A 24,053-nucleotide genomic window follows, 5' to 3' on the forward strand; every position below is an offset into this window, starting at 1 on the left:
AAAAAAACAAGAGACAAACAAACAAAAATCTGTGGCCGTGTTTCAGAGGGGATGTTAAAACTTTAGATAAAATTGAGAGACAAAGAAAGGGAACTTTCAGCAGCCAAGAAACACCTGCGTTTCCTCCAAAGGAGAGGAACACAGAAGAACTTACAGGATAACAGCTCCACCGGGCTGGTGGCACTGGTGGAGCAAAACAAAGTTGGGGTAGGGGGTGAGGGCCAGGATTTTCCTGAGGATTTTCAAGCTTTTCTAGCTTGGCCTGAGAAAACTCGCACCCTCGGTGTGCTCGCTCTCACCCTCGGCGCTCACACTCCAGTGCACATCCAACCCAAGGATAGTCCATAGTCCATGTTGTGATAGTGCCAAGGAGGGAACCTCTAAGGAGCACGGAGAAGAAAGGAGGGTCAGACTCTGAGAGAGGGAAGGGATGGAGTCCAGGTGAGATCTTGACGTGAATTCTCCTCCTCCCCCAGTGCAGCAACCTCAGAGATCTGAGAGTCCACTGGGAAAGGCCAGAGGCGTGCAAAGAAGACAGCCTGCCTCTACATCCACAGCTTTACTGTCGGCAGTTTCAGGGACCCGTGACCAACTTCAGTTTGAAAGTACTAGTATTTATTTTTGATCTTCTGAGAGAAAGAAACCCCATTTATGCAACATTTGCTTTAGCACACCGCTGTGATTGTCCTCTTAATGTGACTGCTGTCAATCCACCAGTGTATCTGATTTCCTTTAAAAATTACATTAATAATTGTATTTAGTGTCTCTGTGTGTGTGTGTGTGTGTGTGTGTGTTCACATGTCCCAGTGTCAATGTGATGCAAAAGTCAGAAGACAACTTGTAGGAGTGAGTTTTCTCTTTCTATGGTATGGGTCCTGGGAATGGAACTCAGGTCTCCAGGCTTGGAGGCAATCACCTTTGTCAGCTGTGCCACATTGATGCCCCCCCCCCCAAACTGTGCTAAATTTCTATATCGATCTTTATCATGAATATATATTTATCAGTAGAGAGGCAGGAGACATTGCATCTCATGATTTGGCAACACCCATGGTCTCAGACATCCTGAGTCTCAGAATCTGTCAGATTTAGCTTGGAAGTGGCAAAGGGCCTGGTTAAGCTGCATGAAGAGGCAGTGAATCCCCATCAGAACCAGGTAAGCATGGGCTGCTTGGTTGTCTGGACCAGAGGTCTCAGGGTGGCAGCAGGGGAAAGACTGGTAGCCTCAGCTGGGTGGCAAGGAAGATTCTATGTAGCAAATACAAATTGTCAGTGTCCTGAGTGCTAACCACTCCCCGGTGGAATCTCAGCGGGCCAATCTTCAATGCCCGTTCTCTTATCTACCATGTGTGTTTGGCACTCTTCTATGGGCACTTGGACAATGACCTGCTTTCATGTCCTTATCCCTTTGAAGGAGGAGGACAGAAGTAGCGCTAGCTCTTAAGAAGATGGATATGGTACTTGATGGTGAACAAGCATCCGGCCAAGAGTGACTATTACCCTTGTTACAGCCTCAGCCACCTCAGCTCTGAAGATGGTCTCCCCTGTGCCTTCTGCCCTGTGCTTACAAAGTCTCTGAAGACAGATAGTGTCCCCTTAGCCCTGTCACTTGCCCCTTCCTGCACTGACACCCCCTCCCCAGCGCTGCTGGTTCTGGGCCACAAAGGAGGCAAGCAGGGGGTTGCCATGGTGACCTCAAAGCTGGGCATTAAGACTCAAAGAGGGAGCTAAACTTTTTTTTTTTTTTCTGCCAGCTATGGCAGCTATTCTAAACATTTACCACTAGGCAATGACTAAACATCTGGGAAAGAGTGGTGCTATTCCTTAACACACTGTACAGAGAAGCTGTCACAACACACCCATGCAAACCCGGACCTATAAAAAAATGTTACAGACCCATGCTAACTGACAGGAAACTGTGTCATGACAAGTTGGCAAAGGAAAAACAGGTTATGTAATGGCATAAATCTTGTCATACCATCCATAAGAAAGATTCGTTGCATTTAACAGTTTGTGTTTATGGACAGAAAACGAAAATGCTTGGAGAGCAGTTCCCCAAAGTGTTGGCCCGGGGTTCTCTCAAGGCAATGGGAGCAGGGCAGCCAACCCAGGGACTTCCTTTCATTCCTAAGTTTTCTCCAATGCTGAAGTTGCCTCACACTGAACCACACATATGTGGGGCCATCTTCAACGGGATCACGCTGTGTAAGAGAAACAGCAGAGTGAGTCTTTCAGGCCTTGGCCAGTCTTGGAGGATTAATCTGTGTCCACCAACTCAGACTTGTAAATGTTAAAGTTCTGAGAAGGTCACTTCCGAGCCTTCCTGTCCCTATCCCTTCTCCTGGCCCAGGAACAGCACTGGCCTTGGAATTTCTCCATTTGGGGTAGCAGGGACCTGAGGGATACTGTTGAATGGCTTAGGGAAAGCCAAAATTCTGAGGACTGAAGCCCAAGTTTCTCTCTAAGTTGTCACCACAGGTGAGGACTGGGAGTGGCAAGCGGCCCACACTGGAAGCACTGGAAAGCTGTCAGCAAGTCATATTGAGTACCCACAGCAGCCAATCACCATACCATTCCAGTGCATTCCCAGGGATCAAAGCAGACACAGGCTCGTCCCACACCTCAGGTTTCGAGGCTGTGAGTGCCTTTCTCACGGTCCCTACCTTATGCTCCAACAAGAAAATCCGGAGGATGGGCACAGTGGTGCAGAACTGTGATCTCAGCACAGAACTGGAGGAAGGACGATGGTACCCAGGATACCTTGGGCTACAAAGACAACCCTGTCTCAAAAGTAAAATCATGCAGTCCTCTCCAGTAGGTCTTGGATGATCTCAAGTCCTCAGTGTGTCCTTCTGACCTCCACTCTCTACCTTGTTCCAGCTTTGCCTCCTGTTAGCCTGCCCATGTCTCCCTCAACTGCTCTCTCATCTTTGTCCTTAACACCTGGACCTTCCTCCATGTTTTTGTGCTTGCTATTTGCCTAGCAGCTTCCCTCTGCCTTACCTTTAACTCACTGGTTTTCAACCCATGGGTTTCGACCCTCTGGGAGTTGAACAACCCTCTCTTAGGGGTCACCTAAGACCATTGGAAAATTGGACTGGACATATTTGCCAGGCAGTGGTGGTGCATGCCTTTAATCCCAGCACTTGGGAGGCAGAGGCAGGTGGATCTCTGTGAATTCAAGGCCAGCCTGGTCTACAGAGTGAGTTCTAGGACAGCCAGGGCTATACAGAGAAACCCTATCTCAAAAAAACAAAAAACAAAAACATTATGATTCATAACAGTAGCAACATTACAGTTATGAAGTAGCAATGAAAATAATTTTATGGTTTATGGTTGAGGAGTCACCAAAACATGAGGAACTGTATCAAGGGGTTGTGGCATTAGAAAGGTTGAGAACCACTGCTTTAGAGTATGTATATCTGTGTGAGTGTGTACATGTATTTGTGTGCCGATGCAGACAGAGGCCAAGCACAACTTCAGGTGCCATCTCCCCCATCCACAAAAATCTTTTTCTAGGAAAAAAAAAATCATACCCGGCAGTGGTGGTGGTGCACACCTTTAGTCTCAGCACTCAGGAGGCAGAGGCAGGTCCCTATGAGTTCGAGGCCAGCCTGGTCTATAGAGTGAGTTCCAGGACAGCCAGGGTTACACAGAGAAACCCTGTCTTGAAAAACCAACCAACCAACCAAACAAACAAAAAACATACTTTTACAAAATGATCCTAGCAACCTTTTTTTGATGTAAAGATTCTACTTGCTCCATGAACATGTCGTGGATTCAAAGTATGTACAGCAGAGTACTGAGTAGCATACACAAGGCTCAGGCCTACAATATGTACATCTGTAAATAAATAAACAAATAGCATAGATTTTCATGTTCTAGAACCTTCATTTCTGTTCATCTGCTAACTTAGACCCAAATGAAAATGTTCTTTTTTTTCTTTCTTTTTTTCTTTCTTTTTTTTTTTTTAATTTTCCTTTACTTAGGGCTCAAAATCATTTTTGTATCTTCAATGATGGGACATCCAGCTTCACACCTTTAAAATGCCATTTTGCAAAACACAAATATGTGAAGGACACAGGAATGGCCTGATCTGGTGGTAAAGAACCCTACAAGTCTTGCCAGAGCTGGCAGGGAAAGTGTGTGTCCCAAACCACCCGGGGAGTTTTACAATATTATAGCTCAGTCACCTCAAGTGCTTAGAAAGTCAGAGGAGGGGATGCCAGGCGACTGCATAGCACTATTAAGAGCCCAGACTACTAAGGTTCAGGAATGCAGGAAGAGAGGCAGAAGCCGTGGAGCTGCTGTTGCCTTAAATACTCTTATTAAAGCACCCAGGGCCAGGGCTCTTTGAGACCCTACCTACCTGCTCATTGGCCCCCAGGGTAGGTGCTACTGCAGGCTCCTCCCTAAGGTTAGAAAAGGTCACAGAAAGTAACCACAGGCCCTGACTGCTAGTGCCAGCCTTCTAGCCTGCTAGGAGAGGCTGATTTACCTGCCGCCACTTTCTCTCCAGCTGCTAATCTAATCGGAAAGCAGCCTGAGATAAAGCAGCCACTGTGTGGGAGGCTAGACAGAGAGGATATAGAGAGAAAGTAAACATTTTTACACCCTGTGAACGTACTGTACAGTCCTCAAGTGCTACAGGCTCCTCTATGGGCTTAGGGCTCCCCACCTTGAACGAACAGCTTGGAGCTCTTGATGGGGAGCTGATCTTCATGTGAGGTGATGAGAGGAGGCTGGAGTTAGGCAGAGACAGGGCCTGGAAACCTCCAGCAAGCCACCCCAAACACTGTGAAATCCAGGGATCTGATGGTCCTCCCCAAACCTCCTCTCTAGTCTACCTCTAGCTCTCTGATTCAGAGACTAAAGCTTCCCTGCAAAACAACCATCAAGGCCCATTCACTGATTCTCTTCAGATCCTCTATGTCTTTTGCCCTTTATAAAGTCTCAGGGCCAGTTCCCAGGCACAGCTAGATAAGGGGCATCCCTGAGTGTCTATGCTTCGTAGCCTCGGGCATGCTGGGAGACAGTGCTACACACCCAAAGCCGGAAGCATCAGGACGAGGTGGACAGTGGGTTGGGTGGAGTGGGGGGAGAGCTACTAAAGAAGATCGTCTTACATGTAACTCCACAGACCCTCAGTAGGCATAAACTCAGCATGGGTGCCACTGCTTGGCCAGGTGTTGGCCATCTTAGCCGCCCTCAGAAAGAGAAGCCCTAGGGAGGAGCATCGAGGGGCAGATAGAGGACAACAAATGTCCTCACATCACAGGGGCCATTTTATCCTTCTTATGTGCCACTCCTGCGACTTTTAGATGACCGAGCACACATCCCTTACCTGCCTGGAAAGTTCTATTCATCATGCTCCTCCCCCCACTGACCCCAGATGGCACCTTAGGCTTATGGTCTAAGAGCCCAGCTGACCCAATCTGGTTGGCAACCTCCTACCCCTCCCTCTGCTGAACACTCAGCCAAGCCAAGAACATGGGAAATATACCTAAAGAGTTGTTCAAAGCTTGGAGGGGAGTCTAGTGCTGGTGCCCAGAATAAAGCCAGGAGAGGCTCAGGACAGAAGCAAGGATTGGGGTAGATCCCAAAGCCAAAGTCACTTTGGCAGAAGAGAGAGTAGTGTCTCTAGGGAGAGGTAAGGCCTAAAAGCAGGAAAGCCCGCTCTGAATAGGGAGGCCTACTGGCCCTGGGTCTTAAGATGTCAGAGATAGGGACATAGCATGGTGGTAGTGATATGCGATGTATGATGTGCTATAGTGTGGTGTGGTGTGGTTGTGATGTGTGTGTGTGTGTCTCTGTGTGTGTACGTGTGCACCTACACACACACATAAAGAAACAGCATTCTTGGGTGTACTCTAACTCCAAGTCACAGGGCTCTCGAGTGACAGTCTGGAAAACGGCATTCCTTCATCTTCGGGTTGAGGGCTGTACTCAGGAAAAGCGCTCCTTGGCAATCATTAACCGCCACCTTCATCTACTGGACTTGGAGGTGGTGGTTATTAACCAGCCACACTGTGGGTGAGTTGTTCGTGTTATCATTACCCAGAGGACACACCCCAAGGGGAAGATGGGAAGAGGGCAGACACAGAGCCAAAGGAAGTGTGAACTGCCAGGAGGCAGGCCACCTGAGGGACTGGCAGGCATTCAGGCTGGGGCTGGAGAATGGGGAGGGGCCATCCAGACCCATCTGGGAAAGGACGAGACTAGCAAACAGATCAGAATCCAGGGAGAAGTTATGCGTGGGAAGCTGGGGGGGAGGGGTAAGATACCCTAGCCTGCGAGGCACTGACTGGTCTCATGAGGACAAGGCCTGCTCTCCCCAGAGTCAATTCTACCTGCGGAGCACCCTGAAGCCTTTCTGAGCCTCTAGTTGTCTGTTTGACAGGATCTCGAGTCTCCTTGGATATATATATACTGCCAGGGAGATTCTAGATTAGGTAAATTGAGGAGGGAAGACCAACCTTATCTGTCTCAGCTGAACAAAAAAAGAGGAAGTCTGTGGAGCAGCAGCATTCACCTCTGTCCCCGGACTGTAGATGCAAAGTGACCAGCTGCCACCACCCCTTCCCTGCCCTGGCAGTCCTACCCCCAACCCCCAACCTCTAGTCCAAATAAACACTCCCTTCCTTAAACTACTTTGGCCCTTGTTTTTCCTTTTCTTTTTTTCTTTTTCTTTCTCAGAGAGATGGCTCAGTGATTAAGAGCCCATGTTCCGATACAGGACCAGGTTCACTGCCCAGCACTCACATGGACACCGGCTCATAACTGTCCATAACTCCAGCGGCAAGGGATCCAGTTTCCTCTTCCTACCTCTGTGGGTGCCAAGCATGCACTCGGTGCACACACATAAGCAAAACATTGAACTGGCTGGTTGTGTGTTAACTTGACACAAGCTGGAGTTATTACAGAGAAAGGAGCTTCAGTGAGGAAATGCCTCCATGAGATCCAGCTTTAAGGCATTTTCTCAGTTAGTGTTGGGGGTAGGGGGCACATTTTGGGTGGTGCCATCCCTGGGCTGGTAGCCCTGGGTTCTATAAGAAAGCAGGCTGTGCAAGCCAGTAAACAGCACCCCTCCATGGCCTCTGTATCAGCTCCTGCTTCCTGACCTGCTTGAGGTCCAGTCCTGACTGCCTTTGGTGATGAACAGCAATGTGGAAGTAAGCTGAGTAAACCCTTTCCTCCCCAACTTGCTGCTTGACTATGATGTTTGTGCAGGAATAAAAACCATGACTGAGACACACATGAAAATGAGATCAGTCTAACAACAAAAGAGCAATGAGAAAAGCCACTAATGCAGAGGTGGTAGGGCTTGAAATGTTCACACTGTTAGCTCACAGTCCCCAGAAAGTTGCTTCCTTGGTGAACTTGCACACTGCCAATTGTTGTCTGCAAGTATCCACGCACAGGGAGTGTTCAATACATGTATGTGTGTAATCTGGATTCATCAAGGGCAAGTGCAGCCGAAGCTGTTGGGGCCTGAGCCCCTTCCCACCACCACCTTCTCCAGCTGCCTCAGGCTCTAAAAGTTACCTGTTTTCTGTGTGAGCACAGACAGGATGCTTCCTGTTCCCCCAATGTCTTGTGTAACACATTATATACTATTTAAATGCAGCCATGGATTAAGAGCCACAGCGGCTGACATACAAGGTTAGGTTATCATTCTAGCATTATTAAATACAAGGTATTTTTGTTGTTGTTTTAAGGGCTGAAGTAAACTGTACCATTCAAAAGCTCATGAGGAGTGGCTGGGGAGGTAGCTCAACCCTTAAAGTGTTTTGTTGAAGCAAGAAGATTAGAGTCTAGATCTTAAACAGTCACTTAAATGCTGGGTGGATGGGTGGGTGTGGCGGTGGCCTGTAATTCCAATTTTGAAAGACAGAGATGAGATCCCAGAGCAAGCTGGCCAGAATAGCCACAGCAGCAAGATTTAATTGTGAGACCCCCAACTCAAAAGAATAAGGCAGAGAAGCAACTGAAGGTTTCTGACATCAACCTTGGGCCTCTCTGTGAATCAGCATTTGTACTCACAAGTAAAAATGAGCTCATGCATGAACCAACGTTATGAACTCACAAGTAAAAAAGTGAGGAGGAAGAAGAGGAGGAAGAAGAGGAGGAGGAGGAAGAGGAGAAGGAGATTGGAAACAATGTATCTCTCTAAATCAGGCCCCTAGAATAGGAGAGGTGCGTAACTTACCCTCTTTGGGACCTGTCACCCAGGGTCACTGTGAGGCTCCAAGGCTGGCCTCAGAGGCTCCTGACTAAGTTCACTCAGAACCCAGGAGGGCTCACCAGAGGAACAAATGAGGAGCCAGCAAGTAGATGACAAGTTGTGAAGAGGCAAAGGGCACTACAGCTGTCCCTGAGGCCTGCGCTGGCCATAGTGGCCCCTGAGCCTCAGCTGCTTCAGCTCACTGTGAAATTCCTCACTGTGCTTAGGAAGGGTGACAGTGGCAAGGAGAAATCATAACCATCCCCACAGTGAAGACACCCTTGTCCTCAGTGTCCCACAGAGTGCTGGGATGTGGTGTGAAGCTGGGGATGTCCTTAAGAGGGGCATGGACTTTGACCTGGATCCTTGTACTGCTTAGCCTTGCAAGGCCCTAGTAGGACTGGCATCTGTGAGGAAGGATGTCGAGGGTCATGCCCTAGAACAGGGTCAGGCCTATCCTGTGGGCAAGCACCAGTCGCTGACACTATTATTAACGATACTCTGTTATGCTTGCCAACAGGAGCCTAGCATAACTGTCCTCTGAGAGGTTCTACCCAGCAGCTGTCTGAGACAGATGCAGAGACCAGCAGCCAAGCATTAAACAGAGCTCAGGAAGTCTTGTGGTTCGGGGAAGGATTGAGGACCCCAGAGGGGACAGGGACTTTACAGGAAGACGAACAGAGTGAACTAAACTGGACCCTTGAGGGCTCCCAGAGACTGAAACATCAACCAAAGAACATACACGGGCTGGACCTAGCCTCCTCACACCCCTTGCACAGACAGAGCATATATACAGCTTGGTCTTTATACAGCCCCCCTTCCAAACTGGAGCAGGGGCTATCCCTAACTCTGTTGCCTGCCTGCGAATCCTGTTCCCCTAGCTGGGCTGCCTTGTCTGGCCTCAGTGAGAGAGGATGTACCTAGTTCTGCAGTGACCTGAGGTGCCAGGGTGGATTGATACCTGGGGGCTCCTCCTTCTCAGAGGAGAAGGTGAGGAGGAGTTGGGGAGGGGCTGTATGAAGGGACTGGAGGGAGGGGGCTGCAGTCCAGATGCAAAGTGAATAAATAAATAAGTTAATGGAAAAAAAGTGCTATGGTCACGGTGTCTCATCACAGCAATAGAACAGTGACTAAGACAGGGTGGAAATGGGGAGGAGGGTCATCAAAATACATTATATGCATGTAGGAAGTCCCCAAATTTACATATATGTGTGTATATATATATATACACACACATATATGTATCCATTATATGCGTGTATGTTATATGAGATAATACATATACATATTCACATACACATACACATATACATACATGTACTACATGTACTACAGTGCCCAGCTCTGGCAAGCTTTTGGTATGTGACACTTTTGGTATATGACAGTGAAGGCACAATCAGCCAGGGCTCTGGGTCAGGAAGCCCTTCAGCTTCTTGAGCATTGAATCATTTAACCCCAGAGACCAGTCAGTCTGAGTTTTCACACTGGTGTTGAAACTACAAAGCTAGGAGCCCAGCTCAGAATAAAAGGCAGCCTTTATTACCACACAGCTCTCATCAGGAGAGTGCTTTCCCTCTGAAAGTCAACTCTGAGGTTTTCGGTCAATGGACCACATTCCCAGCCCTGAAGAGCCCAGGCAGAGAGAAGCCTTATTCCTTCCCCTGCCCCACAGCTCTTGCATGTCTGCCTCAGTTCCCCATTCTGTTTCATCCCCCAAGGATACCCTGGCAGTCCAGAGAAGAAAGGAACGAGTGGTCTAGACACCTCAAAGTCAGCAGAAAACCCCACTGGGAAGCTGCCACTGTGGAAAGAGGCTTGTCCAAGATCTTATCACCAGCTGCTCAGGGAGTAAGCCCAGAAACCCCAGTTTTGTGATGCGACAATCTAGAAATCGGAGCACCAGCAACCATCCTGGGATAAAGATGAAGAGTAAACTGGGCCAGACTGGAAAGAGGAGGAGGGAGAGGGAGGATCAGGAGAGACAGTTCTGACAATGTGTCAGACCGTCTTGCAGGACAGACTGAAGCCCAAACAATGATGAGGGTAGGACCACCCCTTGGCCATACCTCTCTGAAAAGCTGAACCTCATGTCAGGACCTTGCAGATGGAATGAAGTGTGTGTGTGTTGGGGGGTAGGGGGGAGGAGGAGGCGCTGGACCTCTTTACTTCTCACCGGATATAGCCACATGAAGAAATCTCCCTTCTCTCCTTCTCTGACATGTTGTGTAATTGTGTAATTGTGTAATTGTGTGGATGGGAGGCTGCACCCAACTTGGTAGGGCCTCTAGGGCCCCAAGAACCCTAAGTCCTTCCAGCTGGGATCCCCAGGCTCCTCCATTGGCAGGAAGGGGACATCACTCAGAGCTCCCCAGGGGCAGAAGTTCACAGACATTCCACTGAGCCCACTCTGTCCTTTCAGTAGCTCCGTGTATCCCCAGAGTGACCAACCACCATGCTCTGGCATTGCTGTAATCCGACACTCAACTTGCCCCACACACTGGGGCCATCCATCTATCTGTCTGTGGACTTCAGTCTCTTCCTTCCCCTTCACTACCCCCCTATCCACCATCTACTGTGTTCTTCCCCTTTCCAGAAACCTCTCTGTCAACCACAGCTCATCTGGACCCTCGCATAATACGTGTCACACTAGTGTAGGATCTCAGCTGAAGGGCATAACAAATCTATTCTGTGCATTTTGAGGCAGCCATACAGCATTTAAAGGAGATCTAGGCAAAGGGCTTGGTGAATGCAGCATTATTTCCCCACAAATTTCACTCCACAAGATACAGACTTCTTTTGGTAACAATGAGATAAATCACAAGGCAATGCCAGCAATGGCCGGATGGGGTGAACATCCTGCAGAATAGGGACTCTGCTGTTCTCTGAGCCAAGCCACTGCCATCTTGGGGCATTCTGCTATGCCCTCTTGCAAAATAACCATCTCAGCTGTGCTTGTTGGTTGTGCATACCTCTTCCAGGAGGGGCAGGAGGGGCACAAGACCCTCACCTGACTATCCAACTTTTATACACAAACCTGCTTTTTTGGCCTCAGGGTGGGGCAAAGATTAGGGGTGGGCAGGCTCTATCCTCATCTCTGCCAGGTAAGGCTTTCCAGATGTGACCTGTTGGGAGAGGAGCACCCATCCCCCTGTAAGAAACCCTTCATCTATGCTCTGAAAGGAAGCCCACTGGTTCTCCAAAGTGAAATTTGCCTCATCTGTCATTGAGATCTTAGAATCTGTGTTCTGAGGAGTGTGGGTCAGGCCCCCAATGCCAAACATCAGTGCCATGGCCGGTCACCACCATAGTTATTGCTGTTCTTCCTCATCTCCTCGAGTGACGCAGGCACAAACACTTTTCTTTTACATTTTGGTTAGTGTATGTGCATGTGTGCATGTGTGTGTGTATGTGTAAATATGGCACAGTCTATGCATGGAAGTCAGAAGAAAAACTGCAACAGTTTGGCTATCTCCTTCCACCTTGTATGTCTTAGGGATTGAACTCAACTTTCCAGGCTTGGTGACAGTCACCTTCATCCACTGAGCCATCTTGCCAGCCTGTCGCAGGGATCTGAACCAATCTCAGCAAGTGTTCAGTCATTAAGCCACACCCTGAGACCCCATTTCTGGTGTTTCGAAGCCTTTTGGGTTTTTCCAGAGTTCTTTCTGGACTAGAGATTGGCTCAACAGTTAAGACCTAAGTTTAGTTCTTAGTTCCTTTGTTAAGTGGCTCACACCACCTGTAACTCCACCTTCAGGGAATCAGATGCCCTCTTCTGGCCCCTGTAGGCACTGCACTCACATGCATACACATACACATATAGACATAATTAAAAGTAAAACCAGGAGCTGGACAGATGTTCAGTGATTCAGAGCACTGCTGCCATTCCAGAAGGTTAATTTCCTAGCACACACATGGTTGCTCACAACTGTCTGTAACTCCAGTTCCAGGCACCCCAAAGATCTTTCCTGGAGTCTTTGGGTATCAGGTACATATGTAGTATACAGACATCATGTAGTCAAAATACCCACACATATATTAAAGTAAAAATTTAAAATTAAAATAATAAAACAATGTTTCAATGCCTCTAAAGTCAGAACTAGAGGATAGGTGTGGGCACTGAGCCTCAGAGAGAGAGAGAGAGAGAGAGAGAGAGAGAGAGAGAGAAAGAGAGAGAGAGAGAGAGGGAGAGAGAGAGAGAGAGAGAGAGAGAGAGAGAGAGAGAGAGAGAGAGAGAAAGAAAGAATATGAATCTAGAGAAGGGAGAAGGCAAGAGGAAGAGAAAGGAGGAGGGGGGCCCACATCAAGCAGGAGGGGAAACATCTGTGCTGTGGAATCAGGCAGGAAGGGGGTACCCTGAGGGGCTCTGAGGTGAGGGAGCAAAGGCCTGTGGTCAAATTCATTAGGGCAAGGCTTTGTCAATGGCACCAGGAAGGATGGGCAAGAGTCTCACTTCATCATCAGGAGCTGGTGTGGCCCCAGCACAGCTGAGTGTAGAAACTTTAGCATAAGCGATGGCTCAGCCCTTCCCTGAGCCTGCAGCAAGACTTTACACACAGTCAGCTCACTCATGGAGTAGGAAACCTGTTTCCACTCAGCATTCTCAGGATACTTCAACACTCTCACCTTGGCCTGTTCCTACCCCACAATCAAAGAATACCCTCACTGGAAATGATTGATGATGACTGTCCATGCCCAACACACCCACACCCACACTCACACACTCACACCCTCATTCACACAGACACTCATACACAGAGACACACACTCACACACCCCACTCACATACATACACACACTCACACAGACATTCATACACAGAGACACACACACTCACTCCCCCACTCACACACATACATACACTCACACATACATTCACACACACAGAGACATACATACACATTCACACACAGAGAGAGACATATACAGTCACACACAGACACACATGCACACACACACACACACACACACACACACACACACACACCCTCCCTGTGCTTCCCACTTGCTTCTGGTCATTCTTATTCTGATACCCCACTTCATCTTCATCCATCAGAGCCACCTCCTCCAGGATGGCTTCCAAGAGAGCATTTCTTTTAAGATTTATTTTTATGGATGTGTATGTCCACAGGATATAAACCATGAATGGCTGGGTGCCTGAGGAGGCGGGAAGAGGGCATTAAATGCCCTGGAGCTGGAGTTACAGGCAGTTGTGAACCACCCTGCCTGGGTGCTGGGAACTGAACTCAGCTCCTCTGGAAGAAGTTCTCTTAACTCCTAAGCCATCTCTCCAGCTGGAGTTTTGGCTTACTGAGCACTCACACAGTGTGCTAACTCTCTTATTCCTTATATTCCACAGCTTCCCAAGCGCACATCCAGGACTTAACACATGGAATCAACGTGAGCAACTACACAGAGAAGCAACGCCACTGGAAGCTATAGGGAGGGGCTGTGGCAAGTAGGGACACGGGAACACTGTTTGTCAGTGGATGGAACCAGGAGCAGTTAGGAGAGGTCTGGGTCCCTGGGAAAGGTGAGGTGGTACAGGGGAAATGGCTTAGAACAGGCTGGTTTAACTGGTTAGTCAAAAGCCATCCCACTAGCCGGGCGGTGGTAGCCCATGCCTTTAATCCCAGCACTTGGGAGGCAGAGGCAGGTGGATTTCTGAGTTTGAGGCCAGCCTGGTCTACAGAGTGAGTTCCAGGACAGCCGGAGCTACACAGAGAACCCCTGTCTTGAAAAACCAAAAAAAAAAAAAAAAGCCATCCCACTGAGTGGCTCCTGGCCTGGCATCTGAGAGCACGAGGAAACCATGGTCCCCAGTGCAGGCTCAGACCTCAGGGTGACTAACAGAAGCTATGGACACAAATGGGACCTAAGAAGATGCAATGACAACAGAGGTCTCATCCCTCCCCTCTCTAGCTCTGACTCTGAGACCATCTACCTACTGCTCTTTCTTACCCAGCAGATCCTGCCCATGGGCCAGGCATCTTACAGATCTGATTTTATCCTTGGGTTGACTCAGCCATCTCCCTTGTCCCTTCAATGTGTAGCCACCAACCTCTAGGCACATGCATCTTCCTTGACACTTTGGCCCAAGAGGGGGTCCAAATCTTTTCCCTGTTGCTCCAAGACCACCCCTGGTCCTGTCCTATACCACTGCTTCCACAGGGACCTCCATCACAGAGCCTCTTTCGGCCAACTAGGGAATTACCTCTCATCAGCATTCATAATCCTTACCATTTGGAAGTAACAGCAAAATCCAGAAAACAGAGCCTGGAGAGATGGCTTAGTGGTTAAGATAATTTGTTCCTGCAGGAGACATGGGTTCAATTCCCAGAACCCACTTGGAGGCTCACAACTATTCATAACTCCAGTTCTAGAGCATCCAGTACTGTCTTCTGAACTCCAAGGGTACCAGCCATGCACAGGAGCATAACATTCACACATATAAAACAAAATAAATTAGTCATACCCCCACCACACATGCACACACACACACACACACACACCAAAAGCTTCCTTTACTCAACAAAGGAGGATGACTTATAAGTTACATTCCAGAATAAAAGACAAAGTTCCTTGGTTCATAAAGGTTTCCTCCAAGACTGGTAGAGTGCTTGCCTAGCATGCACAAAGCCCTGGGTTTGATTCTCCAGCACCCCATGTTTGCAATCCCAGCACTCAGGAAGCAGAGGCAAGAGGATCAGAAGTTCAGGGTCATCTTCAGAGGCATAGGGAATTCAAGCCTGGTCTACGTGAGACTTTGTCTCAAAAGGGGAAAAAACAAGCAAAGGTTTCCTTTGATTCAGTAAGATTTCCTCTAATTCAATAAGAAACCAAAAAACCTGAGGAAATTTTTGGGTGAAACATGAACAGGCTGTTCACAGAAAGGGAAGTCCAAAAGGCTCTTGAACTCACCTTGTTCATAGTAAGAAAAATGAAAGTGCCATAGACCAGGGCTGGTGGGCAAGATGGCACAACACAGAAAGATGCTTGCTACCAAACCTCACCATCTGAATTTGGTCCCTGGTATCTATATTGTTGGAGAGAGAGCCAGTTCTCATACATTGTCCTTTAACCTACATATGTGTGCTGTAGCACATGCATTTCCCACACACACAAAATAAAAAAACAAACTTGTTTTTCTCTTATTATTATTTTGTTTTTTGTTTTGTTTTGTTTTTGTTGGTTTTGTTTATTTGTTTGTTTGTTTTGGTTTTTCGAGACAGGGTTTCTCTGTATAGCCCTGGCTGTCCTGGAACTCACTCTGTAGACCAGGCTGGCCTCAAACTCAGAAATCCGCCTGCCTCTGCCTCCCAACTGCTGGGATTAAGGCGTGTGCCACCACTGATCTGCTTTATTATTATATTGAACACCTACCATCCCAGCATTTAGGAGTCCAAAGCCAGAGGATTGCAGTTCCAGGATAGCCTGGGCCATACTGTGAGACAGTACTACAAACAAACAAACAAACAAACAAAGCAAAAACTTCAAGGGGAAGCAGTCTTTTATCTCTCAGTCACTGAGTCAGTTTGATAACACGAAACCACATTGGCAGGCCACTCCGTTCCTGGGACCTTACCTCACATACAGCCACCTGCATTCACAAAGTGACTCAGTACAAGGTGACCCTGTGGACCAACCTGGGTGGGGCCCAAAGACTGACTGTGGCAACCTGTATTCCACACCAGAGAGAAACTCTCTCTACAGACAACTAACACCTCACCATAGTTAAGTGGAGAAATAAAGAATCAGGCAGAAAACACAAGATCTGACAAACACCCTAAGCCCTCCCTAACGTCCATTCTGCCTTCTGCACTACTCCACCTCCGTGCCACAAATATTTGAGGAAACCAGCTGCCCCGCCCCTTGCCGCCTTTGGGTGGGTGTCTCTCCAGTTCTTCTCTGACTTGTCTGAGCTCTGCAGGGGGTCCAGCAGCCTCCTCAGCCCAGTGTGGACACAGCTCCCCACTCTGAAGCTTGTTGTCCCGGCTCTGGCCTTGTCCCTCCCCAGGACATGCTTCCCCTGGAAGCATGGCTAGTGCCTGAGAGTGGAGTAGACTAGACCCCACTTGACTTTACTGTCCTTGTTGGCTCAGTCTTCCATCCAGGACTTTCCAGTTTGTCCCATAGCTTCAGTAGTCTATGTGCTGCTAACTCTCAAGGTGTGTATCCAACAAGACTCCTCCCTCTTCTAGCCTGAGAATTTTCAGTCAACACACACCCAGATGTGACTCACTAGCTTCCAGCCACTTTGGCTCTGCACATCTGGGAGGTTCCCTTGCCACTGTGGTGTCAAAAGCCTTTCAGCCATTGAACTATAGCTAAGCCACCTCTGAAATACACGTAAGATCTGCCCACATTCCCCTTTCCACTCTAGCTCATCCAACTAAAGCCCCATCATCAGATTCCAGCTTTTTTACTGGTCTCCCTTTATGTTCTTTCCCCACCTCAAGACCTTTGAGGATCCAATAATCTATGCCTTGAGGGTTCTCTTCTATTGCTATGCCTTGGTAAGTGTCCCCCCAAAGACCCATGTGTTAAAGGCAGGGTCCCCGCACGTGGCACTGCTGGGAGGAGGTAGAACCTTTAAGAACCTTTAAGGTGTCTAGTGGGAAGTCTGCCAGGCAAATGAAGGTGAACCCTTGAATGGGATCCGTTCCTTCTCTCTGCCTCCCAGCCTGTTAACCACCTTGTGCTTATCACAGGCCCAAAGCAACAGAGTCAAGCAACCATAGATGGAGCTCCCTATACCGCAAGTCAGAATAAGCCCTTCCGGGTCTAAGGTGATTATCTCAGATATAAGGTTATCGTGGTGGTAGACAGAGGGCTAACGTCTCCACCTTGCCTTAGCCTTGACGAATTCAAATTAGTGTCTTCTCATTGGCACTTCTGACTAACGAGGCTCACTTGGTGGGGGGCAATTTTGCTCCCCAGAGAACAATGTCTGCCCCCATGTGAGTGTGGCTACTCACAGCTAGCCAGAAGTGCTGCTGAACACTCTACAGTGGCTCCTTTACACTAAGGGAATCCAAGGAATTTGCTGAGCCAAAACACACACCATGGGGTGGGGGCGCAGCTCACTTGGAGGCCCTGGATTCCATCCCCAGCACTGTGTAAAACAGTCTTGGTACTTGTAATCCTGGCATGCAGGAGATGAAGACCAGAGGACCAAGAGGACAAAGTCTTCTTTAGCCACATATGACTTCTGGGCTAGCCAGGGCTAAATGGGACCTTATCTCAAAACCAAACCAAAACAAAGGAACAACAACAACAAAAAAAAGGCGGATGTTAGGGGTGCTGAGAAGGCCCACCTCATTCAGTCAAAGGCCCGGGACACACTGTCACTGCACGCTCTATTTCTCCTGCATGCCACCTATCAACATTCAATCTTTAGCAGTGCAAAGGTACTGGCCCGATTCCAGCCTGGACTTTATGGAATGAATAAACGAATTAAAGTCATAGCTCATGTTCATCTGTGTCCAGTCTTCAGGGCAGAGGCACAGAGCCTGGAGCTTGGTAATCAAAACGTGCGGACAGATAAGACACTCCAGGGGGAAGGTCACAGAGGCTGCCTCAAGCCCTGGTCTCCAGCCCTCCTGGGCCCTCCGTGCCACCCTATAGCAGTCATGTCCCTTGACTGTCTGGCTTCTCACCCCTGCCCTCTCATGCTGATCAGATGCTGTCTCCCAGTTCATTCCACCTGGGTAGTCTCCCAGGCCCACAGAACCACCCAGCCCAAGCCGATCAAACCGGTCCTCCTATAATCTCAATCAGAGACATTGTCCACTGAGCTACAAACCTGAAGCTGAGCGCCCTGAGCAGCTGCCACCAGCCCGGGACTTGGTGGCACCTCCTGGTTTTCTACCCATAGGGTTTTCTTGCCTCCAGCCTCTTTTCCCTCCCAGCCCACCTGCTTTTTACTTCTGGCTCCACCCTGGTAGGATGGCAGTCACCCTGTGTGGCTTCCCACCCGAAATCTCTTTCATTGCTTCTCAGTGTCCAAGGAGCAGAACTCAATTTCCTTAGCTCATCTCCAGCCACAGCCTCCCAACCTCCAAACTCCTGCTGTAAGTTAGAAGTTTCCTTCCGTCCACCCGTCCACCCTCTTAGATGTCCAGAGAGATCATTTATCCTTGAAACTAATGTCAAACACCACTCCTTGAAGCTACCTACACATAGGTACATCCCTATAATCCTGGCACTCAGGAGGATGGATGAACAGGAGAATTGCAAGCTTCTGGCCAGACTAAGCTGCACAGGAGAGACTATCACAAGAGATTTAAATTTTTTTAATTGCATTTATTAATCGTGTGTGTGCCCACACAACAATCATGTGGAAGTCAGAGGATGATTTTCATAAGTCTGTTTTTTCTTTCCACCACGTGGGTCCCAGGATTGGTGACAAATGCCTTTAGCCAGTGAGCCATATCTCATCCAGCCCAGGCTTATCTCAAAAAGCACACAAAATTCTAAATGTATTCTTCCTATAGGACCAGCAGCTCCACTTCGGGTCTAACACTCCAAAAGACCCAAGTCAGAGCCTCGATAGTTACTTGCCCACTTGGCTCACCCTAGAATCATGCACAGTAGCCAACGGGTGGCAACAACCCAGGTGTCCAGGGAGCAGAAGAACAGACACACAGACACACAATTATGTGGTCCATAGCTACCACAGAAGGAAATTCTGACTCAGGCAACAACGTGCACCAACCACAAGGTTGTTTTGGAAATCAAGAGGTCAACCACAGAAAGACAGACACTGGATTATTCCGCTTACTACAAACAGTTCAGCCCTCCTCCTTCTGTGTTCCCCAGTGTGCATTTTTGAATGGCAAGCCATTCATAGTCAAGGGTGTACAAGTAGTGGTGTGCCCATCTAGAACCTCCAAAGATATTCTCAGGAAGAGAGGGAGAAGGCAGGTACACACAAGCATGCTTCTTGTCTGCTGCCAGGAGATGCTCTGTGCTGCTTCCTGACCGGCAGCCAGAAGGGCTCGGCACTAGACACATCACCTTACCTTAACCTTGGACCAGAACTGTGAACCAAATAAACCTTTCATTAAAAACTTAGGCCATAGCAGTATTGTGTGATGTGCCATAGAAAAGAGAGTCCTACTGCTTGATTGATACAAGGTACCTTTAGCTGTCAGTCACAGAGACAGGAAACAGAGGGGTGGGACAGTGGGAAGTTGGTGTATAGTGGGTGCAAAGTTTTAGCTGGTAAATGATGTAATTGTGGGGCTGGATGGTAGTGACGGCTACAGAATAATTCGAATGTGCTTGTTGGCAATTCATTATATCTTTTAATACATTCCAAAACAGGATTTGGGGGATAGCTTAGTGAGTAAGGAGCTTGCTTTGTGGACATAAGGACCTGAGGTCGATACCCAGAACCCATGTAATTAAAAAAAAAAGGCAGGTATGATGGCACATACCTATAATCCCATGTGAGAGGGCATAGCCTACTTAGTTAATTCTAAATAAAAGTAAGAATGCCTACCTCAAAAACTAGGTATATGATGCCTGAAGAATAGCAGCTAAGGATAGCCTCTGGCTGCCACAGGTGTGCATGGCTCATGTATGTACACATGTGCACACGAACACACACACACACACACACTCATATTTTGTCAAAATGAGAATTCTATATTCTATGTGTTTTACCACAACAGCAAAGAGACAAATAACAAGACTATCCCCATGCCTACCTCCATCTCTCCCTCATGTGGAGCTTTTAACACCACCACCATCTCCTCCCCGAAGGAACTTCCTCCTGAAGCATTCCCTCCAGCACACACCTGGCTGACCACACCTTTACTGCTGGCCACGCCCTCCTCTGTACACTTGCACAGGGCAGTGACTGACCTTGGATTAGGGGTCTCTGCAGCCTTCCCAGTGTGTAGCCCACAGCCCAGAGCTGGCTTTCTTCTGGAAGACTGTAAGCAGTTGTGATTTCCTTTGAGGATTCGTCAACAACCGTAGCACCCAACCCTAACCCTGTCAAAAATAAATCTTCTGTCCTTCCAGTAAGCAACAGGGTCAGAGGGGGAGTCTGTGGGCAGAGTTAATAAACAGCTAACATGGAGGAATAACCAAAACACAGCCGGGGTGGTTTGGTTGAAGTGTGAGCTTGCTGGACTGATTCACTTCCTGCATCCCTCCCCAGAGCGAGGAGAGAGGGGAATGTGGAGTAGGGCAGAGCATTCATCACCACGCTGTCCACACCAGAAGGTTGCTGACCTTGATATGGGATCCAGACCACAGGCCTGCCTTCTACCCCCACCCCCTTTTTATGTAACTCAAGGTCTAGAGGCAAAGGGACCTAGGCCTTGGTTCTCAGCATACGGGCCAACAGCCTTGCCTTCGCTTTGTCCTGTCTCCTGCATGCCCAAGGCACACTCACAGGACCAACTGGAAGCCCTTTGGTCCCAAGAGAAATTCTGGGGGAGGGGAGGTCTTCAAAGACCATCTAATACAGTTGTTCTCACTCGTGGGCTTCAACCCCTTTGGGGGAGTCGAATGACCCTTTCACAGGGGTTACACATCAGATATCCTGCATATCGAATATTTATAATTCATAACAGTAGCAAAATTACAGTATGAAGTCGCAATGTAATAATGTTACAGTTGGGGGTCACTACAACATGGGGAGTTGTATTAAGGGGTTACAGTACCAGGAAGGCTGAAAACCACTGATATATCACAACCCTTCTCAACCAGAGGCGATGCTGCCCAGGGCATATCTGGTGATATCCAGAGGCATTCCCAGATGTCAAAAAGGACCCAGAAGCCCAGCATAGTGTTACATGACTTTAATCTAAGCAGAGGCAGGCAAATTGCTGTGTGTTTAAAGGCAGCCAAGCGCTATATATTTATATGATTCCATGTGTGAGTGCTGACTGCTCTTCAAGAGTACCTGGGTTTGGTGTTCAGCACCTACATGGTGGCTCATGCCATCTGTAACTCCAGTTTCAAGGGATCCATGACCTCTTCTGGTCTCTATGGGTACTGCATGCAAGTGGTCCAAGATACATGCAGGCAAAACATCCAGAGAATATATAACACACACACATATTTCTCTCTCTCTGTCTCTGTCTCTGTCTCTGTCTCTGTCTCTCTCTCTCTCTCTCTCTCTCTCTCTGTGTGTGTGTGTGTGTGTGTGTATAATTCTTTTCAAGGGACTCAGTTGATGTGATGTTGTATAGAGGCCAGGGGCACAGGGAAATACTCACACTGTCACACACGACAGTCCCCTCCTCTCTGCCTCCAAATGGTAATGGTGCTAAAGGTGAGATGCCTTAATAGAATTCAAGGTACTCTGACAGAAGAGGAAACTAAGGCCCAGAAGGAGACAGGACCAATGTCACAATGCCAGCTGGAAAATGTTAGGACCAGAACCTGAGGAAGCTGTGTGCCAGCCTTCAGACACTGGGAATCCAGTCAAAGCCAAGGCCACAGCTAGTGACTTCTGCTAGAGTCTGCTGGATTTCAGGCTCTGGGCTCTAGAAGCTATGGGTTGGTTGGGTTCTGTGTCTCTGACAGGCTTCCACTGAATTCTTCAAGTTGCAAGGGGCACCTTGGCTATGAGCTACTAATTAACCAAAGGTGGGGGGTGACCTTAAGGGACAAATGCCCTGCCTGAGGCTCAGGCAACTCTCATTCCTCAAGTACCCACAGTTCAGTGCCTGCTCTGGGTGATTTAGCCTGGTCAAGTTCAGAAGGCAGGAGAATATTCAGACTAAAACCCAACTTAGCAGACAGCACAGGGATGGGGATGAAATTGGGCCACCACTTTGGGGGAACACCATCCTTCTCCCCAAGTACGAGAAACTATTGGAACTCTTACATGCAATGGCTCTCCTCTGCCAGCCTGCAAAATTTCACAACAATCTCCTAGTCCCTTTCTCCAAAGATCCAACACTGCCTCCAAGTGAGGGCCAGATGCTAGGCAGCAGAGTGGACCCTGAGTCATTGCAACAGGCGTACTTTTCCATCCACTGTGGTGGAAAGTCACTGAATGTGTAGGAGAAAGTCAACATGCAAGGGGACAGAAAACCAGGTCTCAGCCATGGCCTTATTACTCTCCCCACAGAGGGTGGCTAGAGGCAAGGGCAGCAGAGAGCTAGGGAGGTCTACGATGGCCTCAGATAGAGGAGAAGGCCCACCCTGACTCATTCTTTCTTGTGACGCCTTATTAACTCCCTGACTGCCCACTCTTCCTCCCCAGTAAACCCAACAAGCCAGGAAGTCACACATTCTTCAGGCTGGGTTTCTACACTTTCTGACCCAACGCCAAGGTTCAGCAGGTGCATTCCAGCTCTGACAATGAACAGAGCTGTCTGGGGTCAAAGGCAGGGCTGGGGCAAAAGCCAAAGCTCCCAGGGTCATGCAGAAAAACCGCTTTCTGTGTGAGGATGGGCATCTCTGCCCTGCCTCCAGGATTCCTGAATGCCTAGGGGAGCCTCTGAGCTCCCCGTAGCCTCCGGATGCACTTCTCAGACTGGCCTATTAGCTTAGCCCGGCTCATTTTAGTCTCTACCCCTCCTCTGGAAACTGGGCTTGCTCCTCCTAGAACACCCCCCTACACACACACACACACACACACACACACACACACACACACACACACACACACTGGCCCTTGCAGAGGCCATCAGCTCATGGAACTGTCCCTCTAGGTGACTCTGGGGGCCACCAGCTTGAAGGCCCTGGCCTGGGTTCTGGGAGGCCCCCCTCCTCTCTCCTTTCCTGGTTCTTGCTTCTATGGCAGGGTGCTCCTCTCCTTATGTGGGAAGAAAGAAGGAGAGAGGGAGTCGAGGCTCTCCAGGTGTCATGAATTCTGGCACATTTTCTTCCTGTAGAGATTATTTTCCACCAGTAACTTCTTCTTACAAAGCTACTATGTGCCTCTGGTGGGTCTACTCTCTGAGGAACACTAAAATGTGGTTACTGCTCAAGGGAGACATAAAGCTCACCTAGAGAAGCCTCCATAAGACACACATATCCACACGTTTCCTGTCGGATTTGCTCTGCAGCATACCGATACCTTCAGAGCACCCACTTGCTCATAAAACTTTATCACTAGAAAAAAACTAAGGCAAGAAAAGCAAATTCCTTCCCCAATCCCTGGCAACCCTGCAGGGTGTTAAGAATCCAGGAGAGAGGCAATGGTCGCTCATTAATGTTTCCAAATGAGACCTTCTGAGGAGTGGGAAGGAAGCCCACGAGAAGGGCCAAAGTCTCTCAACGTCAAGCTCAGGCAAAGGACATGCTGCCCACTTTACCCAACACCTGCTCTTCCTTGGCCCTACAAGAAGTAGGATTAGTGATTATAGTTTTATTTACTGGATTAAGAAAGAAGTTGCTCCAAGTAGGGGTGGAGGGTGAAGGAAGGCATCTGGGAGTGTGTCCCCAGTTTTCTGGTACTCCTTTTCAAAGGTCCTCTCTGATCTTCAAGGACAGAGTCCTGTCTGCTGGAACTGCGCTCACCTGCTTCTGGTTAACTCACGATGTTCTTCCCCGTGCCAAGTACTATGGATACAGAAGGGACACAGGTCCTGCCTCCTGCTGTCAAGAGAGCTTAACAAGGGGCTGGCTGGGGCTTGGCAGACTTTTCTAAGGGGATTTGAATTCTATTTGGAGGTGCCCTTGCCTTGGGCACTCCTGAACTTCAAGGGAGCAACAGGCCCCTGCTGGTCAAGGGCATAAGCAGACTGCAGGAAAGGACTAGCAAAATGGCTCAGTGGGGAGTTGTGCATGCTACCAAGCCTGACAACCTGGTTTAATCCTCAGGCCCCACATGATAGAAGGACCTGCAAGTTGTCTT

At 48.6% G+C, this 24,053-nt stretch overlaps 1 protein-coding gene and 1 long non-coding RNA gene across 5 annotated transcripts in view; one reads left to right on the plus strand and one right to left on the minus strand.

Annotated features, from left to right (window-relative positions):
- Positions 1 to 1,890, plus strand: part of LOC116073944 — a 28,879-nt gene extending 26,989 nt beyond the window's left edge. For 3 of the 4 annotated variants that reach the window (XR_004111971.1, XR_004111970.1, XR_004111972.1), the window contains one exon: positions 477 to 761. This is a non-coding gene — a long non-coding RNA (uncharacterized LOC116073944). Of the gene's footprint in view, positions 1 to 476; positions 762 to 1,004; positions 1,154 to 1,411 lie in introns of those variants that run through there. The other variant, XR_004111973.1, reaches the window with a different exon arrangement.
- Paqr5 (progestin and adipoQ receptor family member 5) overlaps positions 1 to 24,053 on the minus strand; it is a 72,898-nt gene that overhangs the window by 47,629 nt on the left and 1,216 nt on the right. The gene's annotated exons all lie outside the window — the stretch shown is intronic.

The sequence above is a fragment of the Mastomys coucha genome, unplaced genomic scaffold, assembly GCF_008632895.1.
Source record: "Mastomys coucha isolate ucsf_1 unplaced genomic scaffold, UCSF_Mcou_1 pScaffold23, whole genome shotgun sequence".
In the NCBI taxonomy this organism is placed as follows: Eukaryota; Metazoa; Chordata; class Mammalia; order Rodentia; family Muridae; genus Mastomys; species Mastomys coucha.